This window comes from Carassius gibelio, chromosome B5 (assembly GCF_023724105.1).
Source record: "Carassius gibelio isolate Cgi1373 ecotype wild population from Czech Republic chromosome B5, carGib1.2-hapl.c, whole genome shotgun sequence".
In the NCBI taxonomy this organism is placed as follows: Eukaryota; Metazoa; Chordata; class Actinopteri; order Cypriniformes; family Cyprinidae; genus Carassius; species Carassius gibelio.
Window position 1 is genome coordinate 13593292 of NC_068400.1, and position 19417 is coordinate 13612708.

The window sequence follows — 19417 nt, forward strand, 5'->3', positions numbered from 1 at the left end:
AAATATATATATATTAAAATCTTACTGGTCCCAAACATTTGAACGGCAGTGTCTGTGTATTTAGTTGGATAATATTTTTACTTTATTATTTGTTATAATTATTTTACTTTAAATATAACCTTTAATGCCAGAACTTTGGTTTCAGTGCTTTCAATGTTTTTTTTGTTTTTTTTTCAACAACAAGTCTTTTTCTAGATCATTTTAGCAACCACTTCTATGCTAGTCTTGTTGCTGCCCTGTTGGAGCTGCTGTTTTTGTTCTGGAAATGTGAGTCTAGATTAGTTTTACAGCCCAATCCACAACGTGTTCACAACATGTTTTTGGTTGTGACGTTTTCTTGCCACTAGAAGGAGCAGTTTTGTCTTAACCTTAAAGTTAGCAGAAGGTTCAAGTGACCAACAAGGTTAAAGTGATAGTTCACCCAAAAATGAAAATGATGTAATCATTGACACACCCTCATGTCGTTCCAAACCCGTAAGACCTCCGTTCATCTTCAGAACACAGTTTAAGATATTTTAGATTTAGAGAGCTCTCAGTCCCTCCATTAAAACTGTGTGTACGGTACACTGAAAAAAGTGTTTCATTGGATCAAAGTAAAAAAATTGCGTCAACTTGTTACATCTAATTACTTTACTTTTTATCAACTTAAAATTTTTACTTTGAAAAGAAAAAAAATCTATTACTTAGCCAAAGCAAAAAGTATCTTTGAATCAAATAATATTTTTAAGTTTAATGAGATCTCAAATTATACTTTGTCTTAATGTTTTTTCTTTGTATTAACTTAATTATTTTACTTTCTATCTAACCAAATATCCAAACAAATACAATTTAAAACATTGATGTAATATGAAAACAAAAATTACTTTCAGAATGTGTAATTTTATCAACTAAGATGAATGACTTCAAGCATCAAACATTTGACAATTTATTTTGTCATAATAACATCCTGATACAAATACACATGCACAGGCACATGCAACAGAGGGCAATTAATTGAGTACTTCCACACAGTCAATGACAATGGAAATGTCCAGTGCAAGACTAAGAGCATCAGTTTCATGGATCACAAAAAACGCCATGGTGGTCTTTTCAAATTCTCTCTCTGCTTCCTCCCTCTGGTCAGCCTAAAAACATAGGAGAGAGTAAATTGAGGGAATGTGAAAAAAAAATAATAATAACAAAAAATATCCCTTCATCTGAAAATTCCAAAATTTATTTAGCTTTCCTACTATGGAGGTCAATGTAGAGCCCAAACGTCTGTTGCTAACTTTCATTCAAATACCTTCATTTGTGTCCAGCATAAAAATAAAATGTAAACGGCTTATTACAAAAGTAGAGTAAGTGATGAAAATATTTGGGTGAAGATGTACTTTTACACTTTCTTTAGCTTTGAAAATGCTTTTAAACACTTTGTACAAGCAAACGCTCGTACAATGTGTTGACCATTGTAGATAATCACAGACATATTCGTGGAAGAAAGTCACACAGGCTGATGTGTAAATGATAACACAATTTAGTAATTTAACTATAAAGTGATATGTCACTACCAAATCGAAATTTAGTTAGGATGCTTTGAGGGCGAGTAAAACATAGGGAAATGTTGATTTGGTAGTGAAATATAACTTTAAGGCAAACATGGTTGTAGAATATTTCAGTAGTTTACATTGTCTACATTACCTGGTATTCTTTGATCAGACAGCTTGCATCTTCACCAAGGTATGTGATCAGGCACTTCAGCAGGCACTCTCTTCTGATGTCTATGTCCAAACTCTACAAAATGTTCAAGATGTATTGTTTTTATTAGACCAATACACTACTAAATTGATCGCCACAAGCAAATTTGTTTGCATGTAACCAATACCTGATCCATAACTTTAATAGTGTCCTTAGTTTTCTCACGGAGGGCTCCACCTTTGCTCCTAATAACCTGGAGAAGCTGAGAGCTGTCTGTCTGTCCAAAGAGGCCATAAATCTTGATTGTAGAGGTAAGGTCGTGATGCGAAAAAATTCTGCATTAATCTGTAAGAAAGAGAAACAGAAAATAGACTTCTGAAAAAAAAAAAAAAAAATTACTTTGAGGACTAGTTGTAAAAGACATATGCACACAATGCATTAAACAACAAAACATATAATTAGGGCATCCAAGACATTTTCACATTAAGTTACTTGCCAATGAGAATGGTGAGGTAGAGCATAGGAGAGAAGAAAGATAAATAACAAAACTTATCCTCCAAAGCAAAAATTAAATGGTGCAAATTACTTACGTTTTTCATGTGACTGGATTATTCAAAACCTGTCCTAATTGTTGTTCAGCAGTACCCCGTCCTACAAAAGACAAAATGAATTAACCACCTGGCTCACATAAACAGATCACTTATTTGCGAGTATGCTGGTCGACACAATAAGTTAAAATAAGTGTTTAGGCATGTCACTAAAGACATGTGTTTGGGCCTTCATGTAAAGCTAATGTTAATCATGAATGAGAGACCATACAAGTAGGCAGAGCGAATAACTTGCGAACATGAGTTTCATGAATCAATAAAAATCATCATAATATATACCTTCATAAAAACGTTGTCTATACAAGTGTCTGAAGCGTGCATGTACTTTATACATGTAACGTTAGCAGTACAGTATCGCACTCCAGCATACCCGAAACAGTCTTTATACTACGTTTCAATATCAATCCATCTCACCTGAAGCAGTTTTCTTGTATTATTTTATTTCCACTCGGTTTAACATTGTAATGAGGGAAACGTGTAAACCTTCTAAACGATTTAGAGCAGTCAAACTAGTAACGTTACGTTAATACTAACCGTATGTAAAACACCAGTAAAACACCAGTAAAACATAACATTTTATGAAATCATACACGTATAATTTTAATAATACGGCCCAGATGTACGTTTAAAATTACTTACCAATTTTCTTTATTCACGTTTTACCACGCCGAGTTCTTCCATGCGGTTTAACAAGAATGCTGAACGTCCTCACGCATGACCCCGGATTACGTTATAAATCACGTGACAATGGGAACCAATATTTTAAATTTCAATTTACAGAAATGTATATTTTACACTAACAATACATTCTTTTAATTTTAAATTGACCAAATATTTACATAACACTGATGGCTAGACAGAAAATGTAATGTTTTGAGTTAGATCAAGTAACGTTATAACGACTTCTTTAGAGTAATGACATGCCATGTGCACTTTTTTTCAGTGTATTGACTCAAATCTAATGTACTCCCAAAAGTTTACACTCTCTTAATTCATAAGTCACTGTGTTATATTTAAGCTAATTAAGACGGACATTTTCGACATATTTTGTGTATATATTTTAATATTCAAACGGCAGGAGACAGTGCTGACGCTGTGGGTCTCGTGCGCGTGCCTCCGGTGTACAAGCACAGAAAGCCGTTGTGGGATTAACGATTTCAGTTCTGTTTCGCGGCTAATAGCGGTTTTAAAATAATCAAGCTCTTAATTTTTCATTGATCCATGATTCTTTGCTCACTCTAACGTGTCAGTAACTTCATGCAATCCGCCCAATTAAAGATGCGTGGGTGTATGTACATGTGACAAAACACACCCATAAAACAGTTAACTTATTCAAACGCATCATATAACGTTACATATTTATCAGATGCAGTTACAGTAAATTAAAGCATTTTGTATAGTTACTCACCGATATTGTGGAACTGCTGTCAGCCGCAGTCTGGATGTGAGGGGAAACAAGATGGCCGTCGATCGTAAAATTCTCAAACCCAACCTCGATTACGTCAGTGGTCACGTGGTTTACACAGAACGCAAAATTATTGATTTGATGGGTAGCAAATAGTTTAAATTAAACCAACAAAACTTAGATTTACTTTAAATTAAAGTAAATAATTTACTTAAGCTCAAGAACAAGACAGAAAATTAAATAATTTAAGTCAGATTAAGTATAAAATGTGCTTTAGAGTAATGACAGGGCTGTTGCACTTTTTTCAGTGTACACTGTCCATGTCCAGAAAGGTAAGAAAAACATCTTCAAAGTAGTCTATGTGACATAAGAGGGTCAGTTCGACCCGGAAGAGAAAACAATGCTGAATAAAGTTGTAGTTTTTGCTATTTTTGGACCAAAATGTATTTTCGATTCTTCAACAAATTCTAACTGACCCTTGAGCCATAGGATGTGTTTGGAGCAGTAGTTGTGTTCAGTGATTTTTCTTTTCTTTTCTTTTCTTGCTTGCTTGCAGGATTTGATTATCAGCAGTGAACTACGATTTCCAGTGCAGTTTGTTTTCTACTTAATTTAATCATTTACAGAATGGTGTTTCAATATTAAGTGCTGATGAAAGCAGTCATTAATGCCAACTTCTGTCATTTCAGGAAGTAGTAACTCTCATGTTTACTACCATAGTCTCTTTCCATGTCCTTCTCTGTCTTATAGCTCACATTAACTACATGGCCTCAGTCCAGGAGAGCGCTAAAGGAATATCTGGGTTAGTTTACCTTGATGTTTTTGGACCGCATCTGTGCTGCCTTGCAGTCGAGTGCATGGACTGTCATTTATAAATTTGGCAGACGCCTAATGCATAAAAATCAAATCCAAAGTGCTTACGTTGCATTCAACCTATACATTTTATCAGTACATGCATTCTGGGAATCGATCCCATGACCTTGGTGTTGCTAGCATTAAGGTGAATTACATTTACACAAATCCATAAATGTCCATCTATCTAGAATAACCTTAAAAGACCAATTTTTACACAACATTTAATGAGTAATTTTGAATAATTTGGATCTTGTTGGTTATTCTCAGGCACAGATGTGTGTGTATTAAATACAATACAGTCAGCTTTATAAGATTAAGAAACTTTCTTCTGTGTAGTTTTCCTTTAAAAACCAAATGGAAATAAGTCATTCATAATTAAATGAGAAATGCTGATTATAAATATATTTAGATTCTTTTCAACACTATAAGTGACTAATTGCAAACGTTAAATTCTTATCAAATTATTAGCTTATCAAACTCCATAATAATGCAGGTGGAGTCTCTTATGCGCATCACCTGAAGATAAATTATTTGTATGATGCATAGAGTTGCTGTCTGTGACTCTTTGTCCTAAATCACTTATTAGGTTACATCAGGATGCCTAAGTAGGCAGCAGACCGTGAGGCCATCCACGAGGTGTCGGAACGGAGCCTTGCGATCAGTTTAATGAGCGTTTTAATGGGCTGCACACATGTGCAAGTGCTAAAAATGTGATTCACCAGAAGTCTCCCACTTTCCCAGAGAAGCACTAATGAGGATTTATTCTACAGGAATGTCATGGTTCAATCTCTCGGCTTCTCTGTTGTAGCTCTGAGTTTTCTGTGCAACAATTTCTTATTCATCCCGGGCCATAGAGAGTCTCTGGAGTGATGCCGATCACATAACTGCTGAACAGCATGGCGTGTGTGTGTGTGTGTGTGTGTGTGTACTCTCCAGAGTTAATGATGCATCACGTCTGCAGGCAACACAGGCTGATGTAGAAACAAATGCCTACTGATTAGAGCAATAAGCCAACAGAGGCTGTTTTTTTTTTTTTGTATTTATTTATTTATTTATTACCAGTTTTAAAGGATGTTACAATGCCAGCAATGATGATATGAATTCTATTTATTGTTATAGTCCATGTTCGGTATGCATAATTCACATTATGTTCGATAAAGTGGTTTATTTCACAGTAAAACATGATATCCATTGAGACAAATAATTAGGACAGAAGTTGTCCTTATTTTAGCCTGAATTATTAGCAGTTATTTTATTTTATTTTATTATTACTATTACTATATACTATTTTTTCTGATATAATTTTATATCATATTTACATTTAATATTAATTATTTATAAATTTTGTGTGTGTGTGTGTGTGTGTATATATATTATTAATATTATTTATTTTTGTCTACTTTTAGAATTTTTTTAACATTTGTGTTTTTCTATTTTATATACCATTTTTATATATTATTAAAATTGTTATATATAATTTTTATCTTTATTTTTAAATATTTGTAACATTTTGTGTGTGTGGTTGTGTTTTCCTCTTTTTATATATATATATATATATATATATATATATATATATATATATATATATATATATATATATATATATATATATATTTTTTTTTTTTTTTTATTATTAATCCATATCCAAAGAGAGAGAGATTTGATTTTCAGGTCAGTGTAACTGGCTGGGTTTCGACATTGCAGGATTTCCAACAAACCCAAACTGAAACATGTTTGGCATACTTGGTGTTGTTCTTTTTCCCCTGATATGGCATTAGATTTAGCGGGACAGCAGTCGACACAGATTTGTGTAACGGATGTGTCATGACTTCACATGTGTTCATGAGAAACAGCAGATGGTTTGAACCACAAATCTGCTTGTTCAGTATGTGAACTAGAAGGATCCAGAGCACGAGAGCCAGTGTGATCAATGAGAGACGTTACTGATCTTCCCCGGCTCTTGATACCTATCAGGAATCATTCAACAACTTCATTTTCTAATGTGCTTTGTTAAAATGTCAAAATTCTGAAGAGATCTAATTTTGCAACGAGAGACAAAGGCCATGTTTACATGCATAAGCATATTTCCGTTTTTATCTGTTTTAATATGGTTATTATGAGCATTATTTCAATACATTAACCTGATTGCAATAATCCATTATAGGCCAAACTAAAGTATATTGTAATGAAAATGCATAAAGGAATAATCAGATTTTTTTCTGAATGTTTTTTTTTTTCTTCTTAAAATGTGTATGTTGTGCATGTAAACGTGGTCATGAAAATGTCTAACATCAGCTTCCACCGCACATTCAGAGAAGTAGTGGTGAGATGCTGCTTTGGCGTTCTTGCAGCCTCTGGAGGCTTTTATATTGAAGGCTTTTAGAGCCGTGCAGTAATTCTTCAGCTCACTGGGCATGATGATGAAGACACATGCAGTGCTCCCAGTCTTAGACAGAGTCCAAGTCATTCACTTCAGAAGTGTGTGTACATCCTGGAGATACTGAATACTATATACAGCAGCATGTATGGACTTAACATCTGTATTTAAACTTTATTGTCAACTTAAAATGGCATTTGCAACTCAATTTACTTCCGTCATGTGATTTATTTTGTGGTGATGACAGGATATACAATAAGAAAAAAAATGTTTTTTGTATAAGTGTATGGTAAACCAGAGAGTATATAGCAGTGTCATATTAATATTATTTTATACTGTTATTCATATTTTAAATTATTAGCTTTTATTAATTTAAGTTTGAGTTATTTTATTTTACTTTCGTTTTTAAACATTTCAATGAAGCTAGATAAAAGAAAAACTTTTATTTTTAGTATTTTTGCAAATAAATAAATTTTAACTGCTATAGTATTTATTCATATTTTGAATTAGTTTTTGTGATTTTTAATGTTTCTGTTAGTTTTCATTTTTAAAGTTTAGATTTAGCTTTATTTTGTTTTTATTTCATTTTTAATTTTGGTACTTCAGAATTAAGTTATTTCAGTTTTTAAGATTTTAACTGTTACGGTATTTATTAACATTTTAAATGAGCTTTTGTTAGATTTTAATTAATTAATTTAAAGTTCCTATTCATTTTACTTTTAGTAATTTGATATTTTAGTTCATTTTAAAATATTTCTATTCATAGCTACTTTTTTTCATATGTAGTGTATTTCAGGGCATAATTCTCACTTTCAAAACATTTTCCTAACATATGTTTTTTTTTTTTTTTTTTTATCTTCGTTTCAGTTAACAGTTTTTTTTTTTTTTTTTTTTTAGATTTTAGAAAGGCCGCATTATTATCTGCAACAGTAGCTCAAAACAGAGTCTCTATTTTGGATTTGACATTAACCATTAGCCTTTAATGTTTATAAGAGCAGGAATGTGTAAAAATGCAGGCATTAGCCAGTCGTAAGGGAGATCATTTACATAGATTGTTTTTGCTTCTGAACTTCTACTGTATGTTGTTTTAAGAGTCAAATGGAGAGTTAAAGTGGTTATGCAGAATTAAATGACCTGATTTTTTTAAGTTCATGAAACCTTGACTTGTATTTGAAGTAGGGGTGTACAGGGTAGCCCCTTTAATGAAGTGAGTGTGTGTGTGTGTCTCCAGACGGGTCGGCTGGTGCAGTGTGGGCTGTGGACTGAAGGCAGATGGCCGTGTCACTTCTTTCACTTTACTCTGTAATGACCGGCTGGAGAAGCCAGAGCTGCCATATGCAACGCACACTTACCTGACCACACACACACACACACACATGTCTGATGAGTCGCTGCCACACCAGCAGCTGACAAGCGCTTGCATCACACAGTCTGATCTGCAGCACAGTGCAAGTCTCCTTCACACACTTCACTCAGAGAATGTGCCAGTGGTCCAATTTCATTTTATGAAATTTCTTAGAATATATTTTTTACAGTGTAGAAATCTCTCACAGAATGTCTGATATGGTGTTTAAAGCATCGGAGTGAAATGTTACATGTATAAACACAGGCACAAAGACAGTGAAATGGGTGAAAAATCAGGCACCCCATTCAGTTTAATGATTCATTCGTTAACAACGTTTATAGCATTTATCAAAGTACATTAATAATGATTCATTAATATGCTATTGTTCATTGCTAATGATTATTTATAATGTTTAAATTGTACTTTAATATTAAATATACAAATGTACTTATTTATTTTTCCATTTATGTGTTTATTAATATAAAACCTATCAGTATCTGTAGAAATTAACATTAACCTCTATCAGGTTTTTTTTTTTTTTTTTCAGAACAGAGCTGAGAGCCGCTGGTTTGGAAGCAGTACTTCAGTGTTTCTTCACAGAGAGTAAAGTGATATCGAGTGGATTCTGTGAAGGGTACGAGTGAGTGAGCTGGAGAGACAGGGGACGTGGAGCCTGTGGGCCGCTGCTTCTCTCTGGAAGTCTATTTAAAGTCACATGGCTGTCTATACTGACATGATCTCCAGCACTGCACTCATCTCTCTCACTCTGTTTATTTCTATTTCCATTTCTCTCCTTCCAAATACCTGGCTTATCTCTCCTAATACAAAATGTAGGCCTTGCAGGGTGAAGGGAAAGGAAATTAAATTCAGGAGAGATAGCGAACTGTGCAAAATACCCAGTGGCATTTAAAGAGAAAACAGAGTCTTATGCGACAAAAGATGGATGGTTTTGAACTTTGCTGATGTTGCAGTCCAGACTTAATACAAACGGCTTTAAAATTAAGAAAAAAATGCTATTAATATTGCTATTAATATACACATTAAAACATTTAAAAGATAGCATACTATAGAATGTTTATATAATATGTTGTATATAAATGAAAATTTGAATATTGTGAAAAGGTTCAATATTGAAGACACCTGGTTCCACACACTAATCAGCTAATTAACTCAAAACACCTGCAAAGGCCTTTAAATAGTTAGTTCTGTAGGATACACAATCATGGGGAAGACTGCTGACTTGAAAGTTCTCCAAAAGACGATGATTGACACCTTACACAAGGAGGCCAAGACTCAAAAGGTCATTGCAAAAGAGGCTGGCTGTTCACAGAGCTCTGTGTCCAAGCACATTAATAGAGAGGCAAGGGAAAGGAAAGATGTGGTAGAAAAAATGTACAAGCAATAGGGATAACCGCAACCTGGAGAGGATTGTGAAACAAAACCCATAAAAAATGTGGGGGAGTTTCACAAAGAGTGGACTGCAGCTGGAGTCAGTGCTTCAAGAACCACTACACACAGACGTATGCAAGACATGGGTTTCAGCTGTCGGATTCCTTTTGTCAAGTCACTCTTGGACAACAGACCGCGTCAGAAGCTTCTTGCTTCAAAAAGGACTGGACTGCTGCTGAGTGGTCCAAAGTGATATTCTCTGATGAACGTAAATTTTGCATTTCCTTTGGATATCAGGGTCCCAGAGTCTGGAGGAAGAGAGGAGAGGCACACAATCCATGTTGCTTGAGGTCCAGTGTAAAGTTTCCAGAGTCAGTGATGGTTTGGGGTGCCATGTCATCTGCTGGTGTTGGTCCACTGTGTTTTCTGAGGTCCAAGGTCAACGCAGCCATATATCAGGAAGTTTTAGAGCACTTCATGCTTCCTGCTGCTGACCAACTTTATGGAGATGCAGATTTAATTTTCCAACAGGACTTGGCACCTGCACACAGTGCCAAAGCTTCCAGTACCTGGTTTAAGGACCATGGTATCTCTGTTCTTAATTGACCAGCAAACTCTCCTGACCTTAACCCCATAGAAAATCTATGTGGTATTGTGAAGAGGAAGATGTGATATGTCAGACTCAACAATGCAGAAGAGCTGAAGGCCACTATCAGAGCAACCTGGTCTCTCAATACAATTACAAAAACATCTAACATCTGTTAATAGATATTCAAGTCAATGTGAAACCCATTTTAGCCATTTTGAAAAATGTTCAATTTTAACCCATTTTGACTGTGCATTATTTGCATTGGGAATTAATTAGATGAAAAAAAAAAAAACTAGTTTAACATATGCTCTACCAAAAAGGAATCAGGAGTTTTTGATGTCAGGTGAGAGGGAAAGTCATTTCATTTTGATAAATCACTAGTAAAATTTGTTTTAAACTGTCGACATTAAAGTTGAGGTTTTATGATTTATGATTTCTGCTTGCTGTCCAGTTATGAGAGTGGGCAGATCAAACCTCATCCGTTTATCTGGCAGCCATTCGGCTTTCGGATGACCTAATAAAATAGTCAGTCATTGTAATATTTAGTCTTTTCTCTATATAATGCCTTCATTAGTGATTAGGAAAGATGACATATGGCATGCATTTGAATAATGATTTTCTAGCTATTGTGATAAAACTTGTTGATATTCTGTTTCTAAGGTTTTTAAGGAGTTGCTACAAGAAGTAATCAGAGTTTTATTTTCTAGTTCCTAAGGTGATCTGGGTGTTTTCTAGTCTCTGTTCTTCTTGTCTCAGTAGATGACTCGAGTCTCATACGTATATGTGCACTCAGTACCTGTCAATGAACGTCCTTCCCTGTGACTGTAATTACCTGCTGCTGCTGCAGAGCGTCTGCATTGCAGTGCTCCGTCTGTGGCTTTATCAGATCAATGATTGCCCTACAGGTCAAAACACATTAAACACATAAGCAATTTCCAGAGACATCGCCAGAGGAAATGTGTGTGAACGCTTGTTTCATGACTGTTGAATATGACTGCGCTCTGATCTGTGTCATGGACTGTCGTTTCTAGTGTGGAATTCATTAGCGTCTTTACCTGACATTAATAAAACCACATCTAGTGTGCAATTAACTACTTAATATTTGCATTTTTTTTTTTTTATAAATTACTTTTTTTTCTTACTTTTTTTCAAGGACACGTTAAATTAGAAGGTGTTACATTCAGTGACTTTCAGTTCCCTTATTTGGTCATCTTCCTTTTCTTGTTTGGTCACCTGTCTCCATTCACCTGATTTCTCCCTCGTGTTTAAATACCCTGTCTTTTGAGTTCCTCCTGGTCCGTGATTAATGTAGTAATGTTGTATGTAGTCTGTTATCTCTATCGATGTTCATTAAACTCCTCTTTTGATTTATACCTTCCTTGAGCGCTTGATCTATACGCTAGAGCCCACCGCAGCCGCAGAGCCCGAGCCAAACACCGACAGGGAGTAGGACCTTGAGAGAGCCCGACTGACCAGGTGTGTGAGCCGGCAACACTGTGCATCGTGGGACGATTAGTGGAGATCGTAATGGAAAGCCCTGCCCACACTTCTGCGACTGAGGGTGAGCTGTATTCGGTTTCTGGAAGTTATATGGAGCAATTTATGGACCTTATGAACTGGTTTATGGAGGTAATTCCTGATACCCCTGTTTCTCAGCTGGTTCTGTCCAGCCCTGATCCTCCTGTATACCCTCTCAGTCTCCCACTCCCACCTCCTCCAGTCAGTTCCTCTGCTCCATTTCCACTGGTTCCGCCCAGCCCTGAATTTTCTGTATTCCCTCCCAGCCTCCTCCTAGACCTGCCAGTTCCTCTGCTCCACTTCTGTTGGTTCAGTCCAGCCCCGTATCTCCTGTTTCTCTCCTGGCTCTGTCCAGCCCTGATCCTCCTGTGTTTCCTCCCATTCTCCCTCTCTCATCTCCTCCTAGACCAGCCAGTTCCTCGTCGTCCCTGCTGGTGCCAGTCAGTCCCGCAGCTCACCCTCAGTCCGCGCCATCTGGGTGCGATGGTTCGCCGCAGGACTTCCAGTCTCCAGCTCCGCCTTGGCGTGTGGATTCCCTTTCTCCGCCTCCAGCCTCCAAGCCCTGGACTCCTCCTCGGTCCTTCGACCCAGCGGCTCCGCCTTGGCTCTTAGCTCCCTCGTCTCTGCCGGAGCCCGGCATCCCACCTACTCCACCGGACTCCCTCATCCCTCCGGCTCCATGTTGGTCAATCATTGACCCACTGGCGCAGTCTCCGTCTGTAGGCCCCCTGGTGTCGTTGACTCCTCCTCCACCATGGCTCCTCCCGCCGTCGACTCCACCGTGGATCTCCATCCTGGCTGGTCTCTGGAGCACCATCTGGCTCCGGGCTCCTCCCTTCATCCACTCCGCCCTGGTTCCTAGCTCCTTGCTCCCTCTTCGCCTGACCCTTGCCTGGCCCACGCCCGTTTCCAGAACCCCCACCCTCCCTCCGCTGGTATTCCTCTTGCGGTGCGAGGATGCACCATTTCCCGGAGGGGGTGAACTGTTACATTCAGTGACTTTCAGTTCCCTTATTTGGTCATCTTCCCTTTCTTGTTTGGTTAATTAATTATTCCCCACCTGTTTCCATTCACCTGATTTCTCCCTCGTGTTTAAATACCCTGTCTTTTGAGTTCTTCCTGGTCCGTGATTAATGTAGTAATGTTGTATGTAGTCTTTGTTGTCTCTATTGATGTTCATTAAACTCCTCTTTTGATTTATACCCTCCTCGAGCGCTTGATTTCTACGCTAGCATACACACGACTGTAACAGAAGGGACAATAAATTCATTTATTATGTTGCATAAAATTTCTATTTCAAATAAATACTGTTCTTTTCAACTTACTATTCATCAAGTAATCCATGGGGGAATATGAATATGATTTCCACAAATATTTCGCAGCACAACAGTTTTCAACTTACCTCCATTGATGATAATGTTTCATGAGCAGCAAGGGATGTAAAGAAAGAATGCCAGTGTAATGTAAAAATAATGATATAGAAAATTATATATTTAGTAATAATATGTGCTAAACAGCTTAAACATTAGAAAATAAATGCAAATAATATTCATATAATTGTAATATAAGATACTATATATATATAATAGGAAAATATTAAATAATATATTCAAGAATTTGATTCTAAACAGCTTAACGTAAAGAAAAAAGAAAAAGAAAAAACTAAACTAAGACAAATGTGATCTAAATATTTTAGGCCAATGTTTAACTACATTTCAATTTTGTGATATATTTAGTGATCCATTTCTAAATGAAACAAGTGTTTTGGTGCAAAAAAAAAAAAAGAAATTGTGAGTTTATTTTATGCATTGGGAATTATTTGGATGGACAAAAACATACAAAAAAATCAGGTTCATGGAGAGAAGTTGAAAAATGTTTAAATAAAACTCTTCAGCATTGATTATATGAAACATTTTTAAGCAGCAAATCAGTATATTAGAATGATTTCTGAAGGGTCACTGAAGACTGCAGTAATGGTGCTGAAAATACAGCTTTACATCACAATATATATACATTTTTTTACAGTATATTTAAATATAAAATAGCTATTTTAAATTGCAGTAATATTTCACAATATTGTTGTTTTTACAGGATTATTAATCAAATAAATGCAGCCTTGGTTTGCAGAAGAGTCTTTCAGAAACATTACAAAAACACTGATTCTGTGGGAAGTGCTGAAGCTGTCTATACTTTTGCCATAGTTACATCCTCAGGCAAATGTGACTTCACTTAAACATCTAGATGGAAATAAATTCACTGAAGTTACTTATTTTTATTTTTATTTCATTTAGTTTTTTAAACAGATGTTTGCGTATCATTTTGCATGTTTGTCACGTTGATGTTAAAATAATAGTATGTAATTCAGTGGTTAATTGCAATCTGTAGTGCTTTTCCTTTGTAAGGTTCAAACCCTCGCCTCCTCATTTCACATCCTCACATTTTAGCACCTCAAAGAAGAGTTATTCATTCATTTCATTCCAGTGGTCTCTCGAGTGTCTGAATTCATAACTTAACAGACACAAGGGTGTCTTGGCCAGCGTCTCATCTTTCTTTGGTTGATGAGTCTGAAATCTCTTCAGTTCAGACAGCAGAAGACTCTCAAACGGAGCAACCACTTGATGTTATATAATATGTGTTTATGCTTAGTCCTCTGCACTTCTTAATATTTTTGAAAAACTGTCTTTATAATGTCTTCTGACAATTATTTATGAATATATACTGTTCAGAAGTTTAGGGACAGTAGGATTTTTTAACTGTTTTAAAGCCTCTTCTGCTCACCAAGGCTGCATTCAATTGATAAAAATACAGTAAAATCAGTAATATTGTGAAATATTATTACAATTTCAAATAACTCATTTCTATGAGTATATAAGTTACAATGTAATTTATTCCTGTAATAACAGCTGTATTTTCAGCATCATTACACCAGTTTTCAGTGTCATGATCCTTCAGAAATTATTCTAATATGCTGATTTCCTGCTTAGGAAACATTATTATTATTATTATTATTATTATTATTATTATTATTATTATTATTATTACTATCAATATTGCTTCTTATTTTTGTGGAAACAGTGATTGGTTATATTTTTCATGATTCTTAGAGTAAACAGTTAAAAAGAGCAACAGTCAATATTTTGTAACATTATAAATGTCACTTTTGCTGAGTAAAAGTATTAATTTATTTTAAACAGACACACACACACATTTATATAGACACCATTTTCTGTTATTATTATTATTAGCTGATTCTAATTATAGAATCCACTCAAGGTAAAAACCCTTTTAACCATGTTAAAATTATTGTAATGCTTTGACCTATTGCTTTTATGAAAATATTCAAAGTACAACAAGAATTCAGAGCTAGAACAAAAAAAAAAAAAACTTATAAAGCACATATCAATGCCTTATTCTGCATGACCATGTTATACATCCCTTGATCTTAAACTCAACTACTACTTTACTAAAAGCAACAAATTAAGAGTTTAAGGGAAAAGTTGTATTTAAAAGTTAAGTTATACTTGGTCCCTAGACTAAAGTGTGAGCAAAAAAATAGATGATCGTTGCACTATATAGAAGATGCATAAGATGCATAGTTCATAATTCTATTTTTAAAGAGAATAATATAGTGAATATCTGAATTCTGGGGTCCATGGACTCTTTACTGCAGTAGCTCAGAGATATGAATTTATTTTTTCCATTCTCTTTCTATTCCAGCATGCCTAAAAATCCCGTTCATAAGAGTCTTACTGCTCCAAGCTGATCTGAGACTCTAGCGCTTTGATGTGAGCTTCAGACCGGCTCATCAGATGCTGACGCCAGTTTGAAGCTCTGACTCACAAAACCAGCTTCTGAAGCAAGAGCAAACCAGCCAACAATCAGAGAGAGAAACATCAGTGCACAGTGAGAATGGAGTAAAATGTGTCCAAACTCGGTCAGTCACTGCAGAGTTGAGCTCCTGCCCTAATTAAACACACCTGAGCAGCTCATCAAGGTCTTAGACATGCTAGAAACTTCCAGACAGGTGTTCTGAGGCAAGCTGACATCATAGTGAAGGATGGAAACGGGGCTGTGAGGGACAGACTTACAGACTTTATACTGTATTAAGGTCCTAATTAACAATTTTGGCTTCTGGGGTTTTCTGGGTGGTTGCTTATTGAATGAAATATGACATTTGGTACAATTTCTGATATTTATATGGCCAAAGACGGAATTCTGATAGTTTGTAATGTAATATAAAATGCATATAAATACCAGTTGTCACTCTATATTTATTATTAATGACTTAAATTTAAATGTATGCATTCAGCAGATGCTTTTATCCAAAGCAACTTACAGTGCATTCAGGCTATCAATTTTTACATATCATGTGTTCCCGGGGAATCGAACCCCCAAACTTGCGCTTGTTAATGCAATGCTCTACCACTTGAGCTACAGGAACACTGTAAACTTAAATAGTTGTCCGATCAAAACTGTAGTCTCTAAACATATAATGCAATACAATGATGATTAAGAGATGAACAAATTAATGTTTGCTTAAATATGTTTTAAAACATATTTATATTTTGACCATTTACACAGTGCCTTGTTACTATTAAATCATTATTAATCTATTTTTGATCTTTAATTGGCTGTATTTGCATTTTGCAAAAAAGGTAGGCTGCTGTAAGACTGTAAGTAAGACTTATTTTATTTTATTTTGCATATCAAATATGAGACGGCAGGCTTTTAAGGGTTAATTAAAATCATGTGCATTGAAATGGCTCTGTAAATCTGTTTAAGAACAGTTCATTTAGGCTTATACATGGATTTGATGTAGTTTAAGGGAAAAACAATTCCGTAAGCTATAATAAATGTTCATTCTAGATCCAGAGTATAAAAAGCATCACCGACAGCTTCAGAATGATCACGCATTGGACAAAAACATTGTATCATCCTGCATCAGTATCATGAGATTTGTTGTATGAGCTCATACAATGAGTCTGTTCTTATTCACAGGCTCATGTGCTGAGAAAGCACTTGATTAACAGGCAGACATTCCCACGAACAGGGCAGCAGCAGATCTGAAGAACAGGAGCTGTAAATAATGCATGAGCAGCATGTGTGCCTGGCGTCAGGGAAGCTTGTCACGTAATGAGAGAGGAAACACTTTAAACGGAGTGCAGTGTGGAGAACCATAAGTGGACGTTCTCAGTAAGCATTGGGGAATTTTGACCTGAATTTTGAAGATTTATAATAAAGGAGTACTAGTGGGTCATGACCCAGAAATGTCACTGACATGCAGAATTAATAACTGTTAAATTCAGGATAGCAATATAAATGCAAGTAGAAAACAGTATCCAAATCTGCTGTTCATATAATGCCAAATTCATTTGATCAGTCAACTAAATGAAATTAAATTTTGATTTATGTAACAATAATTGATCAAATTAATGACAAATATACCGTATTTAATTAATTTGTACATTTGATAAAATTAGTTAATGGCATTAAATAATATTAATTTTGCACCTTTCCTCAGCAAATATTGCAGTGTATATAAAATAAAAAGTAATTTATTTAATTAGTATAAGTGTGGGTAGTGTCAGTGTAATTTATGCATTTAATACAGTCATTTTAATGTAATTGAATAATATTAATTGTGCAATTTTCTTCAGCAAATATTAAATTATACTGTATATAAAAATATATATTTTTATTTACGTAGTTGATTCATTAGTATAACTTAGACATTTGACAATTTAATGCAATGGAATATTTATTTTGCAGCTGTCTTCACTAAATATTAAAGTGTATATATTTAGTTTGTTGTTAGCATAAGCATTTGACACAATAATTTAATATAATTGAATATATTTTTTACAGCTTTCAACAGAAAATAATACAGTATATGCATATAAAATAAAATCTATATTGATTTATTCAGTCATTTATGCATTTGACACAATATTATTATGTCACTGAAAATAAAATGAAACATTATTATTTATTTATTAAATTATTTGTTTGATATACAATACTGTTATATTTGCATGAAGATAATTCAGTGGCTTTAAATTATTATGCCAAATGTGTAAGTTATTAAATAGGAAAAAAAAAAAAAAAAATGTCTTTGCAAGTACTGTATAATAATGGTTTTATTTGCAAATCATTGATTATACATTCCAAGTTACTTGTTTCACAGTCGACTATGACAATTGTTCAAAGGTAAGGTTTTAAGGGGTCATTAACAGATCATACAGTATATTCATGTATTCTACGTATCTGCATTATTTTCTGGTCTGTTTGCATGCATAAGCATGTATGATAAACAGTTTTGTTAGTGTGTAGCCACTTGATGAGCAGTTGAGAAGCATTGTGCTGAAGTTGCTCAGGACATGTGTGTGTGTTTTTGTGTGCATATGTGTGTGTGCTGCGTGCGTGCGTGCATGCGTGTGTGTGTGTGTGTGTGTGTGCATTGTGCTGACTGCGGCTGGGTTTCATATGTGGAGGATCAGTCTATGAAGCTCGTCTGTCAGTGTCCAGTGATCGGCCAGCAGGTGTTTGTGTCCTGTTCAGCACATTTCTTCCCTTCCTGGAGTCAAATCAATACAGAGAGCTGGAAGCCAGACTCAGTCTGCTGAGGATTGAATGTCCTCGTGTGAGCTGCGTGATGCTAGAGGGGCTTCAGCAGCAAGGTCAAGAGTAAACCCCATCCATCCATCTTTCTGTCTATCGTTCTAACCATTGTTCTTTTTTTCTGTCAATTGTTCTGTCTGTTCTTTCATTATATCCATCCATCCATCCATTCATTGTTTTATATATCCATCTCTTCATCTGTCTGTTGTTCTGTCTCACATTCTATCTCTCTCTCTCTCTCTCTCTCTCTCTCTCTCTCTCTCTCTCTCTCTCTCTCACTCACTCCCTCTCATCTCAGTGTACAGTGTACAGCAGCAGCTCACAAGGTTTTGGAAACGAGCCATAAAGAGGATTTCTAATGAATAAAATGAAAGCGCTGATTCATCTTGAAGCCATCAGTCACAGAAGCCTGAATACATCATAATTACAGCGTTTTCCTCTAATGGATGCGAGTTGTTGTGTTTTTAATCGCTTTTTACAGCAGGCGGCGTGTTATCAACACACAATGCCGGCTCATTTGCATTCTTGTACTTTTCTCACCAGTGTAAGGTCGTTTGTAGTGAGATGACAAGCCGTCTTGAATAAATACTGTAGGACGAGGAGGATGGTGTGTTTATAAGCTGCTTTCACAGCTGTGTGTTTGATTACATGTGTTCTTCAGGTTCTTTGTTGATCTTATTAACCCACATTTTAATAATTGTATAAAGCTTGAATTATGTCTGGATATATATGTGACATATTTCACAAAGTCGTCGTGTGTTCCACTTTTACAAATAGTCATTTGCATGTTGAAAGGTAAGTTTGCCTAATAATAATAACAACAATAATTAGTAGTAGTAGTAGTAGTAGTGTTGACTCAATAAACCACTAATTTGCTGCTTATTAATAGTTAGTAAGGTAGTTATTTAGTTTAGGTATTGGCTAGGGTTCAGGGATGTAGATCATGCAAAATGCAATGCCTTATAACTTAAGTACTAATAAACAAACTAATAAATAAACTATTATCAATAGGCATTTAATAAGCAACTAGTGAGAAACA

The 19417-nt window shown here is 35.3% G+C and overlaps 1 protein-coding gene and 1 long non-coding RNA gene across 6 annotated transcripts in view; one reads left to right on the forward strand and one right to left on the reverse strand.

The window, feature by feature from the left end:
• The window catches only part of LOC127958805 (rab-like protein 6), a 41467-nt gene extending 30256 nt beyond the window's left edge, over positions 1-11211 (forward strand). The window contains exon 17 of the mRNA XM_052557789.1: positions 8812-11211. The gene's annotated coding sequence lies outside the window, so the exon portion shown is untranslated. The remainder of the gene's footprint in view (positions 1-8811) is intronic.
• Positions 912-3989, reverse strand: LOC127958806 (uncharacterized). 5 transcript variants are annotated; one of them, XR_008154156.1, is made up of 5 exons: positions 3691-3989; positions 2265-2325; positions 1862-2049; positions 1678-1770; positions 912-1124 (listed from the first exon to the last, which is right to left on the reverse strand). It is a non-coding gene; the product is annotated as an uncharacterized LOC127958806 (long non-coding RNA). The 5 variants fall into 5 exon arrangements; XR_008154154.1 differs by having other exon boundaries at positions 1862-2019; positions 3691-3981; XR_008154155.1 differs by lacking the exon at positions 3691-3989 and adding an exon at positions 2922-3002 and having other exon boundaries at positions 1862-2019.
• Positions 11212-19417: the final 8206 nt, after the last annotated feature.